The following is a 25,740-nucleotide window of genomic DNA, read 5'->3' as shown; positions in this document are numbered from 1 at the left end:
AAGAAACCAGAGGTACCCAGTGTCTGTGCCCTTTACTCTTGAGACAAATATTCAGAAAGCCACTTCAGCAACTGCCGTTTAATAATAAGTTCACACATCTTTGATCGCTTATATCTCAGCATGCACCTCCTGCTTCTGTAGCATGTCCTTTGATAGGCTCTAATCTAGTATTGCGAGCTAACAACAATGCAATTGGAGAGAGAGAGAGAGAGAGAGAGACAGAGATGTGCTTACAAACACCACACCAACACGCAAATATACACACATAATCAATTCTATACAGTTAAAAATTAATCTTAAAACGCTGATTGTTAAATCAGACCGCCTAGTTTTTTATATTTTTTTTGTTATTTGCTTGCAATAAAAACGACAACCCAGAAATTTGCAGACAAATATTTGGACATCGACACAATTGTAACATTTTTGGCTCTTTACACAAACACAATCGAGTTAACATTGAACAAAACGTGCTTTAACTGCAGACTGTCAGCTCTAATTCAAGGATATTTACATCCAAATTAGGTGAACACTGTAGGAATTACAACAGGTTGCATATGTGCCTCCCACTTGTTAAGGGTCTAAAAGTAATTGGACAGTTGGCTTCAAAGCTGTTCCACAATGACACAAAATCATAAAAAGAAAGCTTTTTTATTGTGGTCTCTTGTCAAGATCTAAAACAGATCTATAATGGCAGGGATTAAGCCAAAGGAAGGTTGTAGAATTTTTATCCACAATCTTACTTTCTTACTTTTACTCCCAGGAGCATCGGACATCAGGCTTCTTCTACCGTAATACACCTAAAACACGGACTGCTATAAAACTAGTCAATGACAGGGAAGCGTTTTCACTCGTCAAGGCAGGGAAAGAGTTAAATGACATAATTTATCGATTTGACGCACACCATAATCCCAGCCATCCATGTAAAACACCAATAATGTCCTTCAATTCAATCACGTCCAGCGGCTGTCATCCTTGAAAAAACCTCCATCATTGTAAGCTGCTTGCTTTTCAATTTGTTTGATTGCTCCACTTGTTACACATTAACACCAACTTTCTTTTTCAGTCTGAAGTGCGTCAAACGCACAAAATACCCAATTTGTGCCACAGGATGTCTAATCCCTTCTTTGCATTAACTTTACATGTACAAACCCGATTCCAAAAACGTTAGGACACTGTACAAATTGTACATAAAAAGGAATGCAATAATGTACAAATCTCATTAACTTATAATTCATTTACAATAGATAACATATCAAATGGTAAAAGTGAGAATTCTTTAGTTTCAGGCCAAATGTTGGCTCATTTTGGATTTCAAGACAGCTCCACAAACCAAAAAGGTTGGGACAGGTAGAAATAACAGGCTAGAAAAGTCAAATGTACATATTAGGAACAGCTGGAGGACCAATTTTCTACTTATTAGGTCAATAGGCAACATGATTGTGTATAAAAAGAGCCTCTCAGAGTGGCAGTGTCTCTTAGAGGTCAAGATGGGCAGAGGATCACCAATTTCCTCAATGCTGTCCCAAAAAATAGTGGAGCAAAATAAGAAAGGAGTTTCTCAGCGAAAAATTGTTTAAAAGTTATCACCATCTACAGTGCATAATATCATCCAAAGATTCATGGAATCTTGAACAATCTTTGTGAGCAAGGGTCAAGGCCGCAAAACCATACTGGATGAGTGCATGTGGCATGGGCAGCTTACACATCTGGAGAGGCACCATCAATGCTGAAAGGTATATGCAAGTTCTAGAACAACATATGCTCCCATCCAGACTTTAGCCCCTTTCACACAGTGATACCGGTAAATATCCGGAAAATTTCCGGAACGACTTTACCGGTATATTCAAAAAAGTGCTGTTCACACAGGCGAGGACGTAACGGAAATTTTCCGGAAAAGAGCATTCACACATCCATTCCAAAATACCGGTAAATTCTGACATCATTCACCACAAATGAGCTTTAAACGGCTGCGCTTGTATTTGTAAACATTTGACTACATTACAAACTCTTTTGATGATCAATATTGTAAACAACTTTCACTGGATCATATTCGCATGTCGAGATGTTCATAATATGTGCGTGTGCTGACGCTCACAGGCTGTTTCATGGGCACACGCAAAGCTTGAAGGTAAACAAACAACGGCTTATCATAAGCATCTTATCGATGATTATTTGCACAGTTGGCATTAAGAAGAACATATAAACGTGATCTGACTAACTTCTAGCAGCTAAATGTGTCTGGAAAAATATTCAAAGGCTTTTATTCTCACAAACCGCGCGGACGTAAATGCGTCTTGACTGTTGTGATTGGCTAAAGCAGAAGTCTTACGTCAGCACGTTCTAGACGTGCACGAGCTTATTCCGGAAATCTTCCTTCTGCGTTCACACAGCGCAGCATTCCGGCAAATTGCCGGTAATGTTACAACTTCTCTTTCCGGAAAATAGCCAGAACGAATTTACCGGTATTTTCAAAAAGGACCTGTTCACACATACAACCTTTCCGGAAAATTGCCGGTAATTTTCCGGAAAGGTCTGTATGTGTGAAAGGGGCTTTTGTCTGTTTCAGGGAAGACCTTGCATTTTCCAACAGGACAATGCCAGACCACATACCGCATCAATTACAACATCATGGTGCGTAAAATAAGGATCCAGGTACTGAAATGGCCAGCCTGCATTCCAGATCTTTGACCCATAGAAAACATTTGGCGCATCATAAAGAGGAAGATGCGACAAAGAAGACCTAAGACAGTCGAGCACCTAGAAGCCTGTATTAAACAAGAATGGGAGAACATTCCTATTCCTAAACTTGAGGAACTTGTCTCCTCAGTTCCCAGACGTTTGCAGACGGTGCTAAAAAGAAGAGGGGATGCCTCACAGTGTTAAACATGGTCTTGTTCCAACTTTTTTGAAATGTGTTGAAGCCATGAAATATAAAATCAACTTTTTTTTTTTCCTTAAAATTATACATTTTTGCAGTTTAAGCATTTAACATCATCTATGTTCTATACTGAATTTAAAAAATGAAATTTGGAGCTTCCACATCATTGCATTCAGATTTTATTCAAAATTTGTAGTGTCCCAACTTTTTTTAAATTGGGTTTGTAGATCTCTGGTGCTTTATCCGCGTCTGCTTACTGCACAGGCTGCAATACAATTCCGCCCTACTACCATGTAATGTAATGATTGTGAGGGCACAGGCAAACGTCATTTTTCGAGATACATCACATTTTGTTGTTGTTGTTGTTGTTGTTGCTAGAAAATATATTCTTATTAATTAACATTGATTTTGAGAAATTAAAAGCTAAACTTACAAAAAATTATCTTGAAAATATTCATTTTCACAAATATAAAAGCAGCTAAAAAAAAAGAAAGAAAAACATTTAAAAATAACATCAAGTTTTTAAACAAAAACAATCTTGTTGGCAAAGACAATTGCAAATTGTAAATCACCAGATTTATTTGAGAAGAGAGAGAGAGAGAGAGAGAGAGAGAGAGAGAGAGAGAGAGAGAGAGAGAGAGAGAGAGAGAGAGAGAGAGAGACTCAGACAGACAGCCTTCCCATAATAGCTTGTTGCCATAGGGATGGAGTCTTAAGTAAAAGCAATAGCAGCAGTCTTGGCCACCTCGCTGACTCAATGATAAATATGTGGACATTCAGTGGTTTGTTTTGAAATCTCGGCATCAAGTTGCCGCTTCTGCTGCACTCTGTCTTCTTCTGTCTGATTGAGAGGCTGAAACAGAGACTAGTGTGAACTGTCTGTATTGCGAAGCAACATGCAGAGTTCTCAGAAGCTGACAGGCTGGACCAAAGCCACTGCCAAACTATTTACTTAGATCTTGTGTGACTCATATGTCAGCTACATAAAGTATTCCAATTACAATACAGTGTAGTTAAAGGTGCTGTATGTAAGTTTTTGACTCTTCTAAAGCATAAATATATAATGTTAGCAGATATTTAAGAAACATGCTAAGTGAATACACTTGCTTATTTGAAATACAATGTTAATGTCTTACTTTTGGTCTGTTGAACTCCACCCACTGACGGTTCACCCAATTTGGCTGTAAAAATGCTGGGTTCCATGAAGTAGATTAGTTTTGGGACAACATGAAGGAGTTAAGTTAACTTGTTTTTACTAATTTAAGTGGATTGAACATGAAAATCAAAGGGGAAAATGCAACATATTTAATTTCAGTGTTAAAGACCGCCTTAATGTATGGAGGTGCAGCCAAAATTGTGACCTATGAAGAACAATAGCAGACTTTAAAAATATTCAGAGTTATAAAAATTAGGTTTTTAATTTGTTAATAATTCAAATATTACACACGTAAAAAACTAGCTGATTAGCTTATAGTGTAAAGTCATGATCGCACTGAAGTTTGAGTTTGCAAAATTCTGTCAGGTGGCAGGGCAAAAAGGGTAAACCAATCGATAAAGCTAGTGATTACTATACCTGTCAACCCTCCTGTTTTTCCTGGGATTCTCCTGTATTTTAAAATTTGATCCTGCTATCAACACGTAAATGTATTTTACAGTACTTCTCTCTTATTTTCAATCTTTCTATGATGGGTGGCTACAAACATTAAAGAGCCGAGAGAGAGACATATAAAACTTATATCCTTTTTTAATATATAAATCTTTATCCTGTTTTATATAATACCACTAATGTATTTTATTAATCTTTTAATTTATTAACCTATTTTTATTTTTAATAATCTATTTTTTTTTTACTTTATTTTATATACTTTATTTCTGTATTAAATTTTATATTCATATTTGTTTGCACTACTGCCCTTTTTGCACTGTCTTGTTTGTATGCAGCGACGCTGCACTGCTTTGGCAATACGAAAGTACAGTTATTTGTCATGCCAATAAAGCACCTAAAATGTGAAATGTGTGAGAGAGAGTGAGAGAGAGAAAGCACCAAGTGACACACGGCACCACGTTCTCTCTCTCATTCACACACACACACACACAGAGGTGCGCGCACACACACACACACACACACACACACACACACACACACACACACACACACACACACACACACAAACACACACGCACACATACATACATACATACATACATACATAGCATCCATGCGGATGCGCACTCGCTCGGGAGCGATATTGTTAGCCCGCGTGCACGCTCCCTTTCAAATTACACCAGAGTTACCGACTGCTCCTGCGCTGTATTCGGAAATTTATTCCCGCACTTCAAGAAATCTGATCGGATCCCGTGGCTCCCGCAGTACAGCAGCGTGATTGCAGACCTCTCGCATTTACCGCGTCTCTCTTCTCGTTTAGTTGAAACCAGAAATACTGCCAAACTGCAGGTAACTTGGTTTGCGACTCACCATCTTACCTCACCTCTCTCTCCTCCACACTGTCACGTGATGACAATCACGCATACGCATTTGTAGGCATTAAATAAATAATATTTATTATTTAATACTTGTCTCCTATTTAAGTGCATTGTTTTTTATGACGGTGTAACGGTATTGAAACTGACACCGTTGCTATTTTTAGATCCCGTGGTATACCTTATTACCGCCCAAGGCTATCGCACAAGCTTGCGATTCTGGTCCGCCACATTTGCAAGCATAAAAATGAAAGACTATGGGGCAAAAAGTGCAGATTGACCAAAGCTTTGGTCACTTTTAGGCACTCACGACATCTCTGCTATTTTTAGTTCATACCACAATACCAAGTTCAACCTCTAGGTGTCAACCCTACATACTGTACCTTAAAGACAATAACTGCACACACCTTGACATTTGTAAAGAAGCATATATTTGTGTGAAAGAATATTTAGCAGGATGGACTGTAAGACAATGACTTATTTTATTTATCACAAACTGATTTGCATTGAGACAACAACTCATATTTGCGGTTAGCATTATTTTCCTCACCTGTGTGGCCTTCAGCCTTTTTTTTTCAGTTTTTTCTTTATAATAGCATAAATTCATCAGCACTGATGAATCATTCACAATAAGTCCAGGGACATACATCTTGTGCTAATAAACAGGATTAATTATGTTTTCATGTTGTCCTTCAGAAAGGGTTATTGTGTTGCTTGTAGCAATGCAGAATAAAAGGAATGCTTCACTCAAACAATGCTGTGCTTTTGTTTTCAATCCAAATTTGGGTAAAACGTGGAAGAAAAAAGAACAAGCAGCAGGTTAAATCTTAATTTAAATTAATGTTAAATTGAATTAAATAATAATAATAATAGTAACAATAATAATAATAATAATAAAGCAATTGGGTTTGTCAATGTTTGTTTTTGTCTGTACTTACTGTACATAAAACCGCTCTTGTGAAATTTGTTGTTTTTTAAGTATTTGCTAAGTCCTATTAAACAAAGACTTTTTTTTCAACACAGTTTACAACATACTAGTTTTAAAAACTATGGTCTTTGCTATAATAACAGTACATAATCTTTTAAAAGTTATTTTGTAAATACTCAGCTTAAACCAAAATCTAATCTATCTAAGGCTTAACTTGGTTAAATCATGAATATAGCCTAGTTATATATATAATACATATTCTAATACATACAATTTTTATTACAGTTAAACTAAATAAAGTGTATTGTAGGAAATACTGGACAATCACCCTTGCTCTGTTCCCACATCATATTTCCACATCACTTGAATAATATTTGAAAATTAGTAAAAAATTCAGTGAAGGGATTTTGCTTTCAACACTCTGTCACGACCGCCAATGATCTAACCTATGCCGATTGCTAGAGCACTACAATTCTGCCACTGAATCGAACTACAACTACCATAATGCTTATCATCAATCAGCACCTGCTACAGCTGCAAACGATCTGAACTGACACACACATTCATTCATACATTCATTTTCATCTGCTTTTCCAGAGCTGTGTCACAGGGGCAGCAGTCTTAGGAGAAAAACAGACTTATCTCTCCCTAGACACTTCCTTCAGCTCCTATAGGGGGCTCCTGAGGCATTCCCAGACCAGCCGAGAGACATAGTACCTCCAGCATGTCCTGGGTCTTCCTGAAGTCCTCGTTCCAGTGAGACATACCTAAAACACTAGGTAGGCGTCCAGAAGGCATCCGAAACAGATGCCCAAGACACCTCAGCCGACTTCTCTTGATGTGGAGGTTCAGTTGCTCTATTCCGAGCTCCTCCAGAGCTCCTAACCCTATCTCTGTCTATGAGTGATCCTAAGAGCTATGTTGTTTTGGGCTGATGCTGCTGGTAGGGTCTCCCAAGGCAAAAAGGTCTTAGGTGATAGGTCAAACTAAGTGCTGTTAAAAAACTCCTTAAGAGCGCAATAACAGCTAGGACCATGAAGTCGCCTAGTATGGCGAAACCGAGGCCCCACCCTGGAGCCAGGCCTAGGGTTGGGCATTGTGAGCGCCTGGTGGCTGGTTTTATTGCATTGAACCTGGCCGTACTCAGCCTGAAGGAGCGTCATGGGACCATCCTCCGACGTGGGAGCTGTAAGGGGCAGGTGCATTGTTAAACGGGTGGTGGCCGAAGGTTAGGACCACAACAACACAATCCAATTTTTATACTGCCAAAGGCAATATAGTTTAATCGAAAACAAACAACATATGCGCGCAGAAAACATATACCTGCACGCCTCACGCATTAAGCCTGCTTGACGCGGATGCGCTGCTCTGCTCCCAGTGTGAATCCAGATTGTTTACATGCACGGCTAAAAAATATGCACCACTCATACATTGTGAAACTGTGGTAACAGCCTTTAATGAAGAGGTCTCGGCACGTAGAAAGTTTTGCAAATCAGAAAATCTAATGTTTAAGTAATTTGATGATGATCTTATTTTGACTAAACATGGCTCCTGTAAGATGTTTTTATTTTTATTTATTTTATTTTTGTGTATGAAGCCGAAAAGAGCGATGATAAGTTAGGGAGGTTTGACTTAACATTGATTCTTGGCTATCAGAGTCAGGTCTCAGACAAAAAAATATATATATATATTTCTATACATATATATTTCTTGTGTTGTCTAGAACTGTCATATGAAATTAATATTCATGCAAAAAATGCTTAGAAGATATTAGCATATCACTCCAGTAATCTTAACACTGTGTTTCTGTTATTTACTTTAAATAATAATTATATAGTAATATATTTTTACAGCTTATGATACTTTTATTTGTTTATATTATTAAGGATAGCTCAGTTCATAATGGTTTATAAAAACATTTAAAATGGGGTGGGGGTTGTGCGATTGAAGTGGCCTGTGCCCCAGCAAAGCTTTATGTCTAGCAAAACCCCTGATGTACCCGTTTGCTCCTGTGATTGACCATTGCCTGTTTGACCATTCTCTGTTTAATAAACTTCACGTTGATCTGTTGGCCAGCGTCCTGCAGTTACACACACAATTATATATACGAAACATACATACACACACATACATTTCCAAAAATGTATGTTCTCCAAAAGATATCTAAAGCCCAACACCTTTAATGCTGCACACCTAAAAATAATAGACACATAAAATACACACTGAAAAGATGCGGGAAGTGAAATGTAAAAAGCCATTCTGAAAAGGGTGACATCAATTTGTCAGCGCAAACATAATTAGTCCAGATTGATTGCTGAGGAGTACACAAACTCGTCTGTAAAAAAACTGCATCACGATGGGCCAGTTATCAGTTCTGTGGCATACTGTACGTGTATATGTTTTAGAAGTGGGTGGCATTGGCACTTACTCCCCTCACAGAATCTGACGGGTTGTTTGTCAAGGACGGTATAATGAGGGAGCGTTGCATTGAACATAACCTACTTTTACACACTTGCTAAAGTGCTGTGGAGTGAGAGGACAGGAAAAAACATGGGTGAGACAGAAAATGAAAGAGAGCGAAAAGGACAGAGTGTGACGAACAACAAAAGTTGGCTATAGTCTGGTGACTAGTCTGTGTGGGTTATTAATGACTACTGTCTATCTAGGGCAGAGGATTCAAACTCAAATTAGGTTGAGGACCAGATTTGAGAAAATGTCCTCTTGTGCCAGACAACATCTTTTTAAACCTTAGTTTGCTCATAATTGAAATAGTATTAACTATGTTTAATCTATATTTGATGGAGAAAAAATGTAAAAACTAGGAGTATTATGTATTACATGTACTGTAAACCTCCTAATACTCTATGCATGTATGTAAGTAATGTAAGTAAGTAATGAGTATATATAAAGCACGTTAATCATGTGTGGTCATACAACCAAACCGCTTCACAAACATTGTGTGTGTGTGTGTGTGTGTGTGTGTGTGTGTGTGTGTGTGTGGGAAGAGGGGGGGGGGGTTATTGGGGGGATCTAAAAAGATTGAAAAGAGATTGAAAAGAGTAGAGGCAGAACCTCGGTTTTAGCACTACATATTTTTGAATCTGGTAACTATGGAACACTATGGAAGACTGATAGGCCTTTAACTTATCTCTTGTTAAAACACTTGGAGCTTCAATGAAATTGTATATTTGGGGCTGGATGCTTGGCCATTTTGTCTTCTCCAATGTCCATTGGGAGGGTGCTATCGCAAATGGACCTGTCAGACGAACGTTGCTAACTTTAATGTTAATTTTGTTGAATAACTGTGCTTATCACTGGGTGACAAGCTGTTATAATACACTGAAAGCATTATGTAAATATATATATATATATATATATATATATATATATATATATATATATATATATATATATATATATATATATATATATATATATTTAACCATATTACTTATTTCTCAGACAACAACAAACTCTACCTCATCGGATGTTATTCCCTCGCTGTACATGCTAGCGCGCCCGGTTTTTTTATGCCACTTCGCTGCGCGCGCATCTGAATGTTTACAAACATGGTTAATTCGTCTTTGATGCATTCCTTCCACTAGACAACAGCAGGGTAGGCGACATCTAATGTAAATATATATGTGCTCTAATTAAGTTACGGTTCTCTTCTAATATGTGAGCAGCCTGGAGTTACGATATTCTGCCTGTTTTAAGTAGGCTAACAATCTGCAAAGTTACATATAAGTTAAAGAACTGTAAACAAGCAAAGTCTATAAATTGCGAGCAAAATATATATTAATCTCAGTTATTTATTTCTTCATAATTTCTATTTTTCACTGCAGTGCAGTAGAGGGCTAATAGTTGCACGAAGTTAGCGGACTTGAATGCCGTGAACGTTAGCATGTTAGCATGATTACATATCAAATCAATACAGTTAGCAGTTAAAACCATTTCCTACCTTTTCTTGTAACCTAACAAAATCCACTGCAATTAATGTCGACAGAGATGTTTAATCCACTAGAATATTGGTCATTATTCCAATCTTCACATCAGTTTAGTCGTTCTTTAAGCTAGGCAGGGTTATTTTTGTGAATGTTTTAAAATGATTCGTGAGAGTCGATTCATTGACCGATTCATAAATACAACCGCTGCTTTGCTGCTAAATAAATGTATTAAGACCTTACCACCACCTATTGGCGGTTTTAGGTAATACATTGAGACTTAATTTTTACTATAGTTGCATATTTTTCATTTTAATAATTTTATTTAAAATATTATTCACTTAAAAAAAGAATTCATAAAGGTAAATAATTCAATGGAATTTTTTATTTAAACTGCAAATATTGTGCCTTAATGGAAAAAAATGACTGCAGTCTAAGCAGAAGAGAAGTTAAGAAGTATGCCAGTCTACAAAAAAAAGTAATTATAATATAATATCACACATTCCTATGGCAACTTTTTTTTCATCCTAGTTCTCGATGGCATTTCAAATAAAATGTATTTTTAAAGTAAAGTTCCAAACCACTGACCTACATTCAGAGAGTGTGTGTGTCTGTGTGTGCGCGCGTGTGTATGTGGACATATAGCAAGGTTAAGAGGGCCGGTGCTCCATCTGATTGAATCATGCAAACACCACCTGCTCCATTGCAATGCCACCAACACTTCACTCTTTGATTTGCTATTTAAAAGTTCCTGCCTACATCAGAAGTGTGTTTCTGTTGTGTGTTGGCGAGCTGTCTGTCCGCTGCTATGCTTCATACCCCGCACCATGTAGTCAGGTTTGAGTTCACACAAGCTGTGGAGTGAAAGAGTTGCTCTGAAACTGAGAACGCCCGAGGAAACACATTTCGCTGACAGATGCCAAGGAAAAATGACAAACCATGTGCTGAATTGGTTTTCTGACAGGGAAATCTTGGTAATGTCGCAGTGGCCACAAATTGCACTGTAAATTCAGCATTTATTCAGTCACAATAGTATTAACTCATACGTCACTCTCTTAAAGAGGTGTCTTTATTATTTTAGTTTATTAATTAAAATTGTATGTATAATTTTAACATTTTCTTTATTTTGTTTTTTTCTTTATTAACCAATTATTATTATGATTAGTATTATTATTATTATTATTGTTGTTGGGTGTTGTCATTGTTATTTCGTTGTTATAATTGTTATTATTATTAAATAATAATTATTAAATATTAACAATAATAATAATAACAATTATTATTTTATTTTATTGATGTAATTATTATTATTATTAGTAGTAGTAGTAGAAGTAGTGATGTTGAAATTATTATTATTATTATTATTATTATTGTTATTATTATTATTATCATCATTTATTATAATCATTTATTTTTAATCATTATTTTAAATAATAAAATAATAATACATTTATTATTATTATTATTATTATTATTATTATTATTATTATTATTATTATTATTATTATTATTATTATTAACAATATTGATGTAATAACTATTGTTAATAATAATAATAATAATAATAATAATAATAATATTAATATTAAAATATATTATAAATATAATAATAAATTATTATTATTATTATTAATAATAATAATAATAATAATAATAATAATAGCAACAACAACAAAAATAATAATAATTTTATTATTATTATTAATAATAATAATCATAAAAAATAAATGATTATAATAAATTATAATAATAATAACAATAATAATAATAATAATTGTATATATTTTTAACTCTTTAAATTAGTGCTCATTCATCCTTCTATTATTTATTTATTTATTTATTTATTTATTTATTTATTTATTTACTTGTTTATTTATCTGTTTGTTTGTTTTTTGTTTGTTTATTCAATTATTCATCCAATAATACATTAATTTGTTTATCAAAAACTATTTTTAAGAGTAAATATTCAACCTTTTCTCTCACAAATGAATTGTATTTTGTATGTTTATTTGATTAACTACATTATTTAATTTTTAGTGCTTTTCTATTTTCACACATAAGGTGTACCCCTGGATCAAGCAATTTGTGTTATCCGTTTAATAGGATCCTTGTAACAATTTATTTGACAAAATAAACCAGCCAGAAATTTGCCCCTGTAACTATTCAGGTTGATCTAAAACAATCACAGACCTTGTTGAAAACAAATCCCCAGCTTCTCTTTTTTAATTGAGTGACCAATCAAAAAAGAATAGAGATGAATATTGCCCTTTTTGTCCTCTGGAAGTTTATTTTTAATTAATTTTTTTATTTTTTATAATATAAAACAAAATATCAACTTTTTATGACAAGACCATTTAAAGGGAAGAATGGCTCACTTTGCACAGCAGTTTATTTGTACAAAAAATGTAAATTGTTAAATACAACTACAACTACTAAAACTGCGTAAACCTGATATATGAAGTTAAAGGATATGTTTGAAAACCTCAAAGCCATGAGATACAGTGAACGCACCAATAAACACGCATTCAAATAAGTATATGTGTAGATTGCCTTCATGAGTCAAAACAAACACAATGGGAAGTGAATATTTCCCTTCTCTGATAGTGCAAGACGCAGTGGGAGAAGACATTGATGTCAGTCTTCCGAGAGTCACAAGCATGTGGAGAACAGAGGTAGAGAGATAGAGAAGAAGATTTATAATGCCATTCAGAAGCTGCAACCCACTCCCAACAGGAGAGCGTCATCGCTTTGTCCATCCTGTGGTGTAGATTTCTTCTATCTATGTTAATTCTGACAGTCAATGCTGAGTCACACGTAAAAACAACAGCATGGCTAGTGTTACCAAGCAGTACATCTTCAGTCAACGTCATTCTATTAACATATTCTATCCGTCCGTCCATCTGTTCATCCAATCCAATCCATCCATCCATCCAGCCATTTATCCATCCAGACATCCATCCATCCATCCATCCATCTATCCATCCAATACACTTTGTTCAAATTTTAGAGCTTGCAAAAAAGGTACTTAAATGTGTAAGTAAGCAGTAGTAGGCAAACTATATTATATTATATTATATTTTAGATAATGTTTAACCAAAGCCTTTAGAATACACAAGACATGTAACTCGTATACTTTTGAATGAGGAAAAGTGTAACTATCAATATGGCGAATGAAGCCCAGCCTTCTAGTACAGAAGCCAATCGGCAATCGCTATATAGTGAAAAATGCCCGCCTTCGAGTACAGTAGCCAATCAGCATTAACTATAAAATGACAATTTTCCAGTGAAGGGACTCGGACCAGATGTGAGTTTCTGCAGATTTTGAGTGATACGAACATTTGAATGAAACTAAATAGGCAGTTGTTGTGGAATTTGATGTTGCCCCATTCAAACCCGATGCCCGAGCATACTGCCCGAGAGGCGTTTTAGAGATGGTTGCCGAGTGAAATGACTTGCCTTAAAGTTACTTTGGTTTAACTGAAAAGTAAGCGCAGTTCTAAAACTCTTTAAGATTCACTTGGGATTGCAAGAATGAGGAATGCCCACACAAAAAGATCACCACTGCATCAGAGATTCAGACACAAAAAGAGTTGTTTGTTAAACTGTTCCTCTGTGGTTCATAAATCATTATTTCATTACTTTGAGATTAGAATAAAAAGAAGAATGAAAAAAAGTCATCTGGCAAAAAGTCAACACAAACAAGACCTGAGAATCGAGAGCGTAAAGACAGTCTGATAGGAAATTATACTGACTGACTGACTGACTGACTGAATGAATGAATGAATGCATGAATGAATGAATGAATGAACGAATCAATCAATCAATCAATCAATCAATCAATCAATCTGTGGTTAATTGATTGATTGATTGGTTGGTTGGTTGGTTGGTTGGGTGGTTGGTTGGTAGGTTGGTTGGTTGGTTGGTTGGTTGGTTGGTAGGATGGTTTGTTGACTGCATTATGATTGAAGCAAAACACTTATTGTTTATTTATTTATTCTGGCACAGAAGGACACATTAACAATATATTGATGATATACTGATAGCAAAAACAACACAGAGAATTGAGAACGCAAAGACAGACTGATGAATGAATGAAAAAATTTATGAATCAAAGAATCAATCAATCAATCAATCAATCATTTAATAAGTTGACTCTTTGGTTGGTTGGTTTGTAGGATGATTGTTTGACTGGATGATGATTGAAGCAAAACACTAATTGTTTAGTTTAATTGTTTATTTATTTATCCTGGCACAGAAGGTCTTATTTACAATATATCTCAGTAAGTTTGACTCCAAATGGCAAACTGATAGTAAAACAACACAGAGAACTGAAAACGCAAAGATAGACTGATGAATGAATGAATGTATGAATGAATGAATGAATGAATGAATGAATGAATCAATGAATCAATCAATCAATCAATCAATAATCAATCAATCAATCAATCAATCAATCAATCAATCAATCAATCAATCAATCAATCAATCAATCAATCAATTAATCAATCAATCAATCAATCAATCAATCGACTCTTGGTTGGTTGGTTGGTTGGTTGGTTGGTTGGTTGGTTGGTTGGTTGGTTGGTTGGCTGGTTGGATGGATGGATGGATGACGATTGAATGAATGATAATTGTTTTTTTTTTTTATTTATCCTGGCACAGAGTGTCACATTTATAATACATTTCATTAAAGAGGCGTAGGGGCGTGGCGTAGGGGCGTGACGTAGGGGCATGACGTAGTGACGTGGAGCCGATCCATGAATCATAGCACATTATGTCGGCTGACCAATCAGAGCCTCTTGAGGGGAGGACTTTCAGAGGAACTAGGAAATAGCACAGTGGTTTTCATGTTAGCTGAGTAGCTGTATATAATCAAAGTAAGATATATGAAAAATAATGGGGTTTTCTACAAATGAAGCATGAGCACACATGGCTTTGCGTCTTATAAACACAACCAAGCCTTAAAAATACACTGTGGACCACCCTTCTAAGTTTGACTCCAAAAGGCGAGCTGATGCTAATCAACATGTGTTGGTTGAGTAAGTGGGAAAAAAAAAACATCAGTCATGCAATGCAACCTCCAATCACTGAACCAGAGACAAAAGCAGACTTTAAAGGGGGTTTGAAAGGGCACAAAGGCCCATGGGAGCCAATGGAAAACAGCCCATTTGAATACGAGAGAGAAAGTGCAGAGGAGAGAAAGTGAAGCGAGCCCTGGGGAATCGCCTCTATTGTTATTCCACTGTGTGTTTATTGCAGGCGCAGGGTGTGAGTGACAGTCTGAAGGAGAGTGGAGGAGTGAGCCCAGCCTGTCCTTGATAGAGCTGATACTTCCATTCTTCTGCCAGTGTGCGATTCGGGAATGAATCGTGCATTTCGACCCGTATGTTTTTGATGAATCTTTTGAGCCAGTACACCAAGCTGAACAATACATACATGAATTGTTCATGAGTCAAAAACTCACCAAACAAGAACAGGATTGTATAGAAAATGAATAAGCAAGACGTCCCACTCTACACGTGTTCACAGGATTTGATATGGCATAATTCATTCTCCCTAGTGCCCTTTGAAACCTATATGCATTTCTTTTTATTTATTTATTTATTTATTTTTTAATACAGATGATATTTTGAAGAATGTTGGAAAAAGAAAAGAGTGTTTGCATTTTGATTTTAGTAGATTTGGTAATTTCGGTTTGATTTAATTTGATCATAAAAAAAAGAAACTTTGCATTCAGTACTTAATTTTTTAAGTACTTTTTTTATTTATTTACTTTATATTATATTAAAATAAATATAAAGTAAATTAATAAAAATAAAGTAATTAAATAAAGATATAATAGAAAGTAAATAAAATAAATACATTAAAAAAACTAAATACATAAATAAATAATAAAAAAGTAAATAAAGAAAAATAAAGTAAATAAAGAAAAATAAAGTAAGTAAATAAATAAAAAAATAATAGAAAGTAAATAAAACTAATAAAATAAATAAATACATTTTAAAAATTAATAAATAAATCAATAAAAAGAAAGTTAAAAAATCAAAGAAAGTACTTAAATGAATATTAAAATATTAGAAAGTAAATAAAAAATTCTAAATAAATTTTAATAAATAAATATATAAATATATAAATAAAAATAATAATAATTATACATATATATTCTCTTGTATTCAATTCAGAAGTAAAAGAAACATACAAGTTTGGACTGTAATGAGGGTTAGTAAATCATTATAGAATTTTAACTATCTCTTTAAGGAATAAAAAATACAATTTAAACCAGTAAAATACACTGGAAATGTATTTACAGCTTGATTGTATGACAGCAGCACATTTACACAGCACAATTTTAATAAATGGGAATATGCAGCGGAGAGATGCAAATGAAATTTGATGTTGTTTACTGTGAATGTAAATTGTATTATAAATGTTTATATGAGCTGAATCATGGCTCCGGCAAATCACACTGGGGGACAATTATAATAAACAACCTTTTTAATAAAACCTAATTGAATAAAATTAAATAACCAGCAAAATGCTCCTGCATATACATCTTTAGAAGTTATTTAGAGCATTTGATATGAACATACAGTTGAAGTAACTTAACCACAGGTAGCATTTATCTTTAGACAACAGCTGTCATTGGATGGGTGAACGTTGGGTCATTTTTAGCAGTTTCAGTTAGATTTTGATTTGACTTTGAGCTGGAATCATTTTCTGGGATTTAGCAAACCTGTCAATTACGCCACTTTGGGTCATATAGGTGTGTCCAGGATCAGTTAGCATTCATGACCAGTTTGTTGATGCAAATGGGACTGCTTTTTGAAGAGAGATTACAATATAATAAACCAATATAAATGTTAGATCTGCAAAGGGTTTTCTATTAAGTTTTCTATTCAGTCCATACTAGATTTAAAGGTCAAATAACCTTTAGTCTAAGCCCCAGACAGAGTCAAAGAAGCTGTACTGAGCAGATTTATTTGCACTATTGCTGTTTATTAAAAAAATAAAGATAAAAAAAAATGACACTTCATTTTAAAATGCTCTTCACTGCAGAAAATGATATGCCAACACTTCAATAACATGTCCGTTATTTAAATGCAAATTCTAGCAAAATGGTAATTATATTATATTATATTATATTATATTATATTATATTATATTATATTATATTATATTATATTATATTATATTATATTGTATTATTATGTTATGTTATGTTATGTTATGTTATATTATATTATATTATATTATATTATATTATATTATATTATATTATATTATATTATATTATATTATATTATGTTATGTTATGTTATATTATATTATATTATATTATTTTATATTATCATTTCATATAAGTATAAATAAATTATTTTTTTAATGGCCAAGCATGAAATATATTAATAAAATTATCTTCATTTAATCATACTGAAGTTGTTTGAAGCTACTTTAATCTTATATACCAAATATACACGTATATTGAAGAAAGATGCACTGAAAAAAAAGATGTCTGGAAAGTTTTTGCAAACAATCTTTATGTGTATAATTTAAACAAACAAAAAAAAATCCATTTAGTAATGTTCATCTTGATTTGTTTGTTTAATTTTAGTCCAAAGAAACGTACAACCCCTTAACTTAAAAAAAAGTCTTTGAATCATTTTTCAGTGTGTAACAAACTGATAAATCAATACATTTAAATTACATAAAGTAAATATTCATTATTTACTTAAAGTAAATTACATAAAGTAAATATTCAACAATTCACTAAAGAAGGTGATTATTTAATAAATATGGATTAAAACAATGTACACTATACATTATTGTATTATTGAGAATTATTGTATGTTAATGAATTATTGAATTTCAATCTTATTTTCAATATTGTACACAACCCATCACCAAAACAAAATTGAAATATTATAAATAAAATGACTGATTAATAATAATGACAACAACAACAACAACAACAACAACAATACTACTACTACTACTACTACTACTACAAATAATAACAATAATAATAATAATAATAATAATAATAATAATGTCATACATCTCTATGCCCTGCCAGACTTTGACCTTGATGCACACACGAGGCAAATAATTTCAGTAATCAGCTCTTGTAGTTCCAACCATCTGGACAAAAGCACCAAAATTGAGTTTTTTACTCAGGTTTTGCAAGGACAGAACTGCAAACTAGTGTTAAAGTCAAACACTTCAGGGTGGAAGTTGCATTTTAGCCATTGTTATCATCAGGAAGAAAAAGAGGTTTAAAAGTGCTGCAGAAGATGGGAGTTTTCAAGCAGTGTCCTTAAAGGTCACCACATGCATGCTTTTCAAGTGTGTCTCCAGGCTGCATTGTTAGCTGACACAATGGAAGCTTTAAAGGCTTTTTTCTTGTACTGATACAGTACCGTATGCCTTCATCACCCATAGCATTAGTCTATCTCCGGGTCAGATCAGCATTCAGGATCGTTGACATATCTGGGAAGCAATAGGAAATATGTTTAGGTCAGGCCTGGCTTCAGTAGGAGACCACTATGACCATGAGATGAAGGCTGACAGTTGAGTTTAACGTCATAAAGACTCTGACTAAGAAGAGCTGATCTGGATCTTAGTTTAAAGAGATCACTCATGGCCTTAAACTGCAGGGCTCTGTGACAGACGCAGGAGAATGAGATGAATGCAGAAGAGTCCGCTTATAGATGTAGAGTCAGAAAGACAGGGAATGACTGATCAGCCTCCTAAGAGCTGGTCCAGCTCCAAAGTCAATAAAACCAATAGATGAAGAAAACATTATTTTTTATAAAGTGAACAAACATAGTGAGGTTGAATTTATTTGATTATATTTAGTTTATGTTCTTGCTTACTCATTTTCCATATTTGTCTGGGGTATTTTTTGAATGAAATGTGTATGTCTGTTTATCTTTCCACTGTATTTTATCCCTGCATTTATCCTTCAAGTGCATAGCAAATCCCTAACAACTAGCTGTCATGGTTATGCAATTTGCTTGACGAGTAAGTGTTTAAGGATGATCACAATTATGGGAATTAATTGAACAAATTAAAAGTCTATGGTTATACCCCCAACATATACTATTTATTTTAAAGGTTGTAATAATGTTTTCTTTCATGATATGTTTTTAATTACGATGTGCTTGTAATTAAATTAATCATTTGGCACAATGCCTTTGTTATTTACACTCAAAGAATATGCTGTTTGTTCAAACTACTTATTCAAATTGAGCTGAAACAACAATTCTAGAAGGTTTTTTTGTGACAACTTAATTGTTTTATATTCAATCCAATTAAGCTTGTAAAAATTTAATAAGTTAACTATTAAGTTATTTCATGTTGTCCCAACACAAACCGATTGTTTGGAACCTATATTTTTTTTTTTTTATTATTTTTGCGTCGTACCTATATTGATAAAAACATTGTCTCCATGTAATTACACTAGTAATTGATTACCAAACTTGCCCCCACCATACCTACACTGTAAAAGTGATTAGTTACTTAAAGCAATTAAACCAATCGCCTTAAAAGCAACAAGTTGACTTTACAAAAATAATGTAAGTAAACTCATTGTAACTTGGAACTGTTATGTAGACTTAATTTTTGTAATTATGCAAATTATGCTTACCTTTTTTTTTTTTTAATAAAAGTAAACATCACTTATTTTCCAATACACCTTTAAAATATTTGTTTTTTCCCCATCTTTTTTTATCTAGCAAAATGGCATAAAATAAAATAAATTTGCTCTTCTGTACTGCAGTGTTTTTTCTAAATTCAATACAGGCTAATTGTAGATTTTGTAGACTTAATGAAGCACCACATATGTAATATTGTGATAATTAGTGTAGTTATTTAAAAACAGATGCACTAAAATAGTCTGGCATTGTAAATAGGGATTAGTTGACTTTAAAAAAAAGTAAGTACAATTTGCATAATTATAAAATTTAAGTCAACTTAACAGTTCCAAGTTACAATGGGTTTACTTACATTATTTTTGTAAAGTCGACTTGTTGCTTTTAAAGCTTACTAACTTTAAGTAGCTAATCACTTTTTACAGTGTTTATCCCACCTCAATAGCACCATAAAGGCCACAGTATACTACAAAGGTCTTTTTAATTCTCCATTCGAGAACAAAAAAACTGGTTAGAAGAGGCTGAGTGACAATATAGTTCTTGATCACTCCAATGCAGTAGGCAGGGTTTTGTAGAATTCTCTACATGGAAAGACATCAAATGTTGCCACTGGTTTGTGCAAAATCATAGAAAACACATGGTGTGATGAGATGGTATTGGTATCTGACACCCCTTCCCCTCCCCAGTCTTTAAAATTTATCGGCAAATGATCGCACAGGTGCAGATATATCTGTACCAGCTCCTCTACTAGACTATCCAGTGTATTCATGTGGCTAAGGTTGTTGTTTTGAATGTTGTTCTCCTGCCACAGCTCTGTGAAATGAGAAATGAATCAGGGGACTAAATTAAATGTTAAATACACAAAGCACCAAAACCCACTGTTTACGTAATCACCATGGACCAATGGTAGCACAAAGGTGTTTAGGAGCCAAACTCCCCATAATTTTTCTTTGGAAACCTTTTTCGAACTGGTAAAATCGAACAGATTTAGTCATCTAAATGATGACATTTCTGGTAATCCTTTGTTTTATACAGCTATTAAGTGTTATGTATTAAAATATGAACACAATAAGTAAGATGTTTGCTGTAAGTACCTAGGAGTTAAGTCCACAATATAAAGTTGGGGCAAATTTTAGCTTCACCAATTTTTTGCAATGGTTTGTTCAACAAAGACAGTTCTAAGTCTGGGTAATACGAGGACAAGTAAATAATCCCATTTTGGGGTGAACTCTAACATTAAAGTCAAAAGGCTTTTCTGTTCCTCGACCCAACACCTGAACTCATTTTCAGATAGACAGAATGAAGCACAATCTTCCATCTGACTGCTTGCTTTCCCAATCCATTCTGCACTGTCAGCTTCACATGTAATCCTTCTGTCTGCAAAAAAATACTGTATATATACTGACCAATCCATTTCACTCTCTCCATCTAACCATAACATCAACAACCTTTTTGATTTTAAATGATCTTCCTCATCATCTATTGGGATGCCTTTGTGGAACCAAAAAAATAAACACATCTGAAAGTACTGGTTTCAGTCAACAAGTACAGTACATATATTGATTCGTTTAATTACATGAATGAACACCATGCATGGACCACTGAAAACAATGAGAAAGTAATTTGCAATGTGCGGCTATAAATGCACTTAGAAGGCCTCATGGTGTTCTTTGCACAATTAATATTATAATAGGTCTTTGATTATTAAACAGGAAAGTATATTGAAATTCATTGTAATTTAATTTCATATCTTACAAATCTCAAGCTCACAAATTTATCCACAGTTGTATTGCTGAAAAACTCATCTAGAAAGTTTGGGTTTATTCATCCTGGAAGTAATTTGTTAATTATAAAAAGTTGTCTTTTAATATATGACATCCTGTCTTGTCTGTTACATTGTAGTTGAGTCTTGTCTTCTTGTTTTCTGCCTCATTTCCCGCCATCAAAACCTGTTGCTGAGCATGAAATGATTAGCCTAAAGGGTGTAATGGCTAATGCTAACACTTCCTCTATTAAAGTACGCAGAGAAGGAGACAAAAAAACGCTTTGTGATTGGCTAAGATGTGTTTCATGTAACCAAGTTAGCATTACATGTTTTTAATTGACAAGCAGTGTTGGGCAATAACACGTTACGAGTAATGCGTTACAGTAACAGCATAAATTTTGACAGTGAGTAATACTGTGTTACGTGCCAGCACGTATTGCTTATTTATGTTAGTATTATGTGTCTCATTGTGTTTTTCTTTCTACCACCCCAGTTCACTTCCTTGTTGTGGCTACTGCTGTTCCTGATTGGCTGGTTCACCTCCAAATAATGCAACCAATCCTGACACTTATGCTGATTGGTTCCTCAGTAACAACTTGGTCCCGGTCTCAGCCAATCAGAACACTCCAGCTCACTATATATTTTTTGTCTGCCAGCAGTTTGGGAGTCTTTGTTGACTTGACTTGTTATTGGTTTCTGTGCTTGTTTGCTTGCTCCATTGTCTGATTAAATCCCCATTTTGTTCAGTTTTGTTGTGATATATGTTGTCTGCCTTAATTTGCACTGTGTTGTCATTTTAGTTTAGTCACTTTCTGTTTTTACCTGTGTAATCATTCGTTCCCTTTCCTCATGTTTCCCTATGGAGGTTTGGTAGAAAGACTGGTAAGTAAGTAGGTCACGTGACATACATTTTAACACCTAGGAGTTCAACTGTCTAGAGATACAATAGGGAAGGGGGTGAGCGCCAACCTGTGTATTTTTTTTTAAGTGGATTGTTAATGTAGTTTAGGTAATACGTCTTGGACGTTGAAGATTTACTTTTCACATTACTAGATTAGAGGGGATTTGATATTAGTAAGACTGTTTGGTTTTGATTGTTTCTTTGCTTTAGCGCCACCCATAGACAGTCTTTCTAATTTGTTTTGTTTTGGTTGTGATTTGTAAATATTGTAAATAGCTTAGTCACTGCTTTACTTTATCACCACCTATAATAAATCCAACCTAGGCTCATTGTGGAAACGTAGCCCTGCAGATGTTTCTGGAGACCGCAAAATATGTCCTGGGAGGTACGTATTAGTGCAGTTTTTGCTTCCACAAATCCGCGAGAGGCCGCTGTGCTCGCTTTTTTCGCGTCTCGAATGTGAGCACGCGCCGTTCGCACCCGCGCTGTTCTCGCGTAAAAATCCGCCGGAGGCCGCTGTCGAGTGACCGTCTGTCCGACTGACTGAACGACTGAACGATTGACTGGGCGACTGGCCATTCGGCCGACCCAGCCACCCTCCTCCCCCTCCTTCTTCCCTTAACCCAAGTGACGATTTACAAAAGCCGTCCAGAAAGAGAGAAGCCCTCGTCTGATTTTGACCACGTTTTTGGATTTCACCGCATTCTTGCTGTTATGACCTCGTTTGTTCTGTTGTATTCTGTTTTTCGTCTTATCTGATTTCTGGAATTGCTCTTCCCCAGACTCGAACCCAATCGTCACCGCGGCCGGCTCCTCCTCCTCCTCAGGGCCTCTGCTTAGCTGACGTAACACGATGAGCTAAAAGGACAAACTGGTTGAGGCGGGAAAGCCCTCCACACGGAGGTGAGGTGAGCTGTCAGCCCAGCCGGCGAGCGCGAAGAGGAGCGTTCGCTTGAAAAAACTAAATGCGCCCATACGTACCTCCGGCCACGTAAATCGCGGTCTCCAGAAACGTACACGGGGCTGCGTTTTTAGAATGAGCGTGAGTTGCAACAAATCACTTTATTTGCACAGCAGTTCCTGTATTTGGTCATTACTTAAAATACAGTTTTCTTTGGGTGTTTGTTTGAACCAGATCGTTGGTCAAGTCTGCAACCTCACTCCCCTAGACTACCCAGGGGTTGTAACATACTGTAACACATTATTTTTTAAATATACAATAGTAACTCCGTTACCGTTACAAGATGATGCGTTTGTCTGTTACTTGGTAAGTTAATTTATTTTGGCTACAGTCTTGCCCACATCTTCCTGTTTACAATGGCACATTGTGGGATTGGTGGATGCCAACCAACCACTGCAAAGAAGATGCATTGTGTATGAGGCACCAGACTAGACAAAAGTCAATCGAAATCAGAAATCGCAATGTGCGAGATGTTCACCAAGTGTGCGCGAGAGAGACCAAGAGACTGTTAACGATACTATTATTAATTACTATTATATGTTTGTTGTTTCAAAAAAAATAAGCACGCATTTTTTATCCGTATAACAAAATTGATTAGTTTAGTAAACACAGTGATACATTTCTATTCAATATTCACAAATCTATTCTATACAATGGTTCTAGTCTTAATGTTTTGAAAATAGGCTATTTCAATTAAATATATCCATGTGCAATAAAAGGGTCTAAATATTTTCGAGGCCACATGTATAGAGGCAAAAAATAGCCAAACAGAGTTAAATATGATCCCGCTGAGGCAGAAGAGGTGCGTGTAGTTTCCCGATGCCACAGAGCAGCAGCTGCTTTGTGGTAATGTTGGTAACCTCCAGCGGGCAGGATAGAGATGGTGAATACCCTTCAGCAGCACAGATATCTAAGTCACATGTGCTCACATACTAAGTGCCCCATTCATCACTCCAGCGGCCCCAGAGCACAGCGAGAGCCCAAGCGAGACGCGCAACACTGTAAAACCTGGATTCTGCAGCCCATACTTTTTTCCACTAATATCTGTTTTTTACATTCTGCAGAAGGCTTCAGAGAATACCAATGAGAGTTGTATGAACCGCTGAATTACTTAAAGGAAAATGTAGATTCACTTTATACAACATGCTGTGAACAAACATGCTGTATGGGTCATAGTTGTGTAGATTAAAATATGACAGCACAATCTGAATTTGAATTGTGTTCACTTGAATTATTGACTGTTGTCATTTAATCAAAATGAATATTATATGCCACTAAAAATGCTTTGAATTTGAATTTCTTAACTTGCATACAGAACATCAGAATTAAAGAAGACAAAATTAAGAATTTTAAAAAATATATATATTTTAAATTAAGACATTTTAAGTTAAAATTTAAGTTTTTTATTCCTAATCTTTAATCTTTATTTAGTTTGTTTGTTTATTTAGTTTTATGATTATTTTGCAAACAAGGTTTTGACGGCACAATGTTTTTTCTTTTTGCTTGTTTGTTTTTTAAAATAGTTAGGAAATACCATTTGGTGGAAAGAATTTTTAATCACATTTATTGAAAGTTTTTTTTTTCTAACAAATTGCCATTTTCTGAGGGGGAAAAAAAATGTTTTAAATGACAACATTCTTAATTGAAATTTGAAAGAAATGTTATCAGACATTTATAAAATATATATTCTATCTTAATCAAATTTATACCTAATTAATCCAGTAAATTTGTAGAATTGGGGCATTTCAAGGGGTCTCTATAATATTATATTATATTATATTAAATTATATTATATTATATTATATTATATTATATTATATTATATTATATTATATTATATTATATTATATTATATTAGCGTGTCATTTCAATATACATAAATTGTTCAACTCAATTTTCCTCATGGAATTATTCAACTCTTAACTGTGCACAATCTGCACTGTAAATATGGTGGGTTCCATACAATTCCTTCATGTTGTCCCAAAACAAATGAGCTAAAATAAAAGTTTTGAGTCTACAAAAACCAAGCTGAACTATCAATTTCAGGATTTCAGGACATCATTAAACTAACTTGAAAAAAACATCAACAACATGAACCGCAACAGTCGTAAGTTCTTGCGTTCTTGGACACTGCGGATGCATTGCCATACTGTAATTCAGTGTAAAATGCGTCTTTGAGCAGCCCGCAGGCTAAACTCTAAAAAGACGAGACCCTGCTCTGCTCCAAGTAGC

The 25,740-nt window shown here is 34.6% G+C and overlaps 1 protein-coding gene across 5 annotated transcripts in view; it reads right to left on the bottom strand.

The window, feature by feature from the left end:
- ctnna2 (catenin (cadherin-associated protein), alpha 2) overlaps positions 1–25,740 on the bottom strand; it is a 782,625-nt gene that overhangs the window by 557,958 nt on the left and 198,927 nt on the right. Inside the window, exon 1 of one of the 5 annotated variants that reach the window (XM_087236214.1) lies at positions 10,249–10,401. The gene's annotated coding sequence lies outside the window, so the exon portion shown is untranslated. 5 annotated transcript variants of the gene reach the window in all.

The sequence above is a fragment of the Danio rerio genome, chromosome 1 (genome assembly GCF_052040795.2).
Source record: "Danio rerio strain M-AB ecotype USA chromosome 1, GRCz13ab, whole genome shotgun sequence".
In the NCBI taxonomy this organism is placed as follows: domain Eukaryota; kingdom Metazoa; phylum Chordata; class Actinopteri; order Cypriniformes; family Danionidae; genus Danio; species Danio rerio.
Note: the sequence above shows the minus strand (reverse complement) of the source record. Positions and strands in the feature narration are given on the sequence as shown.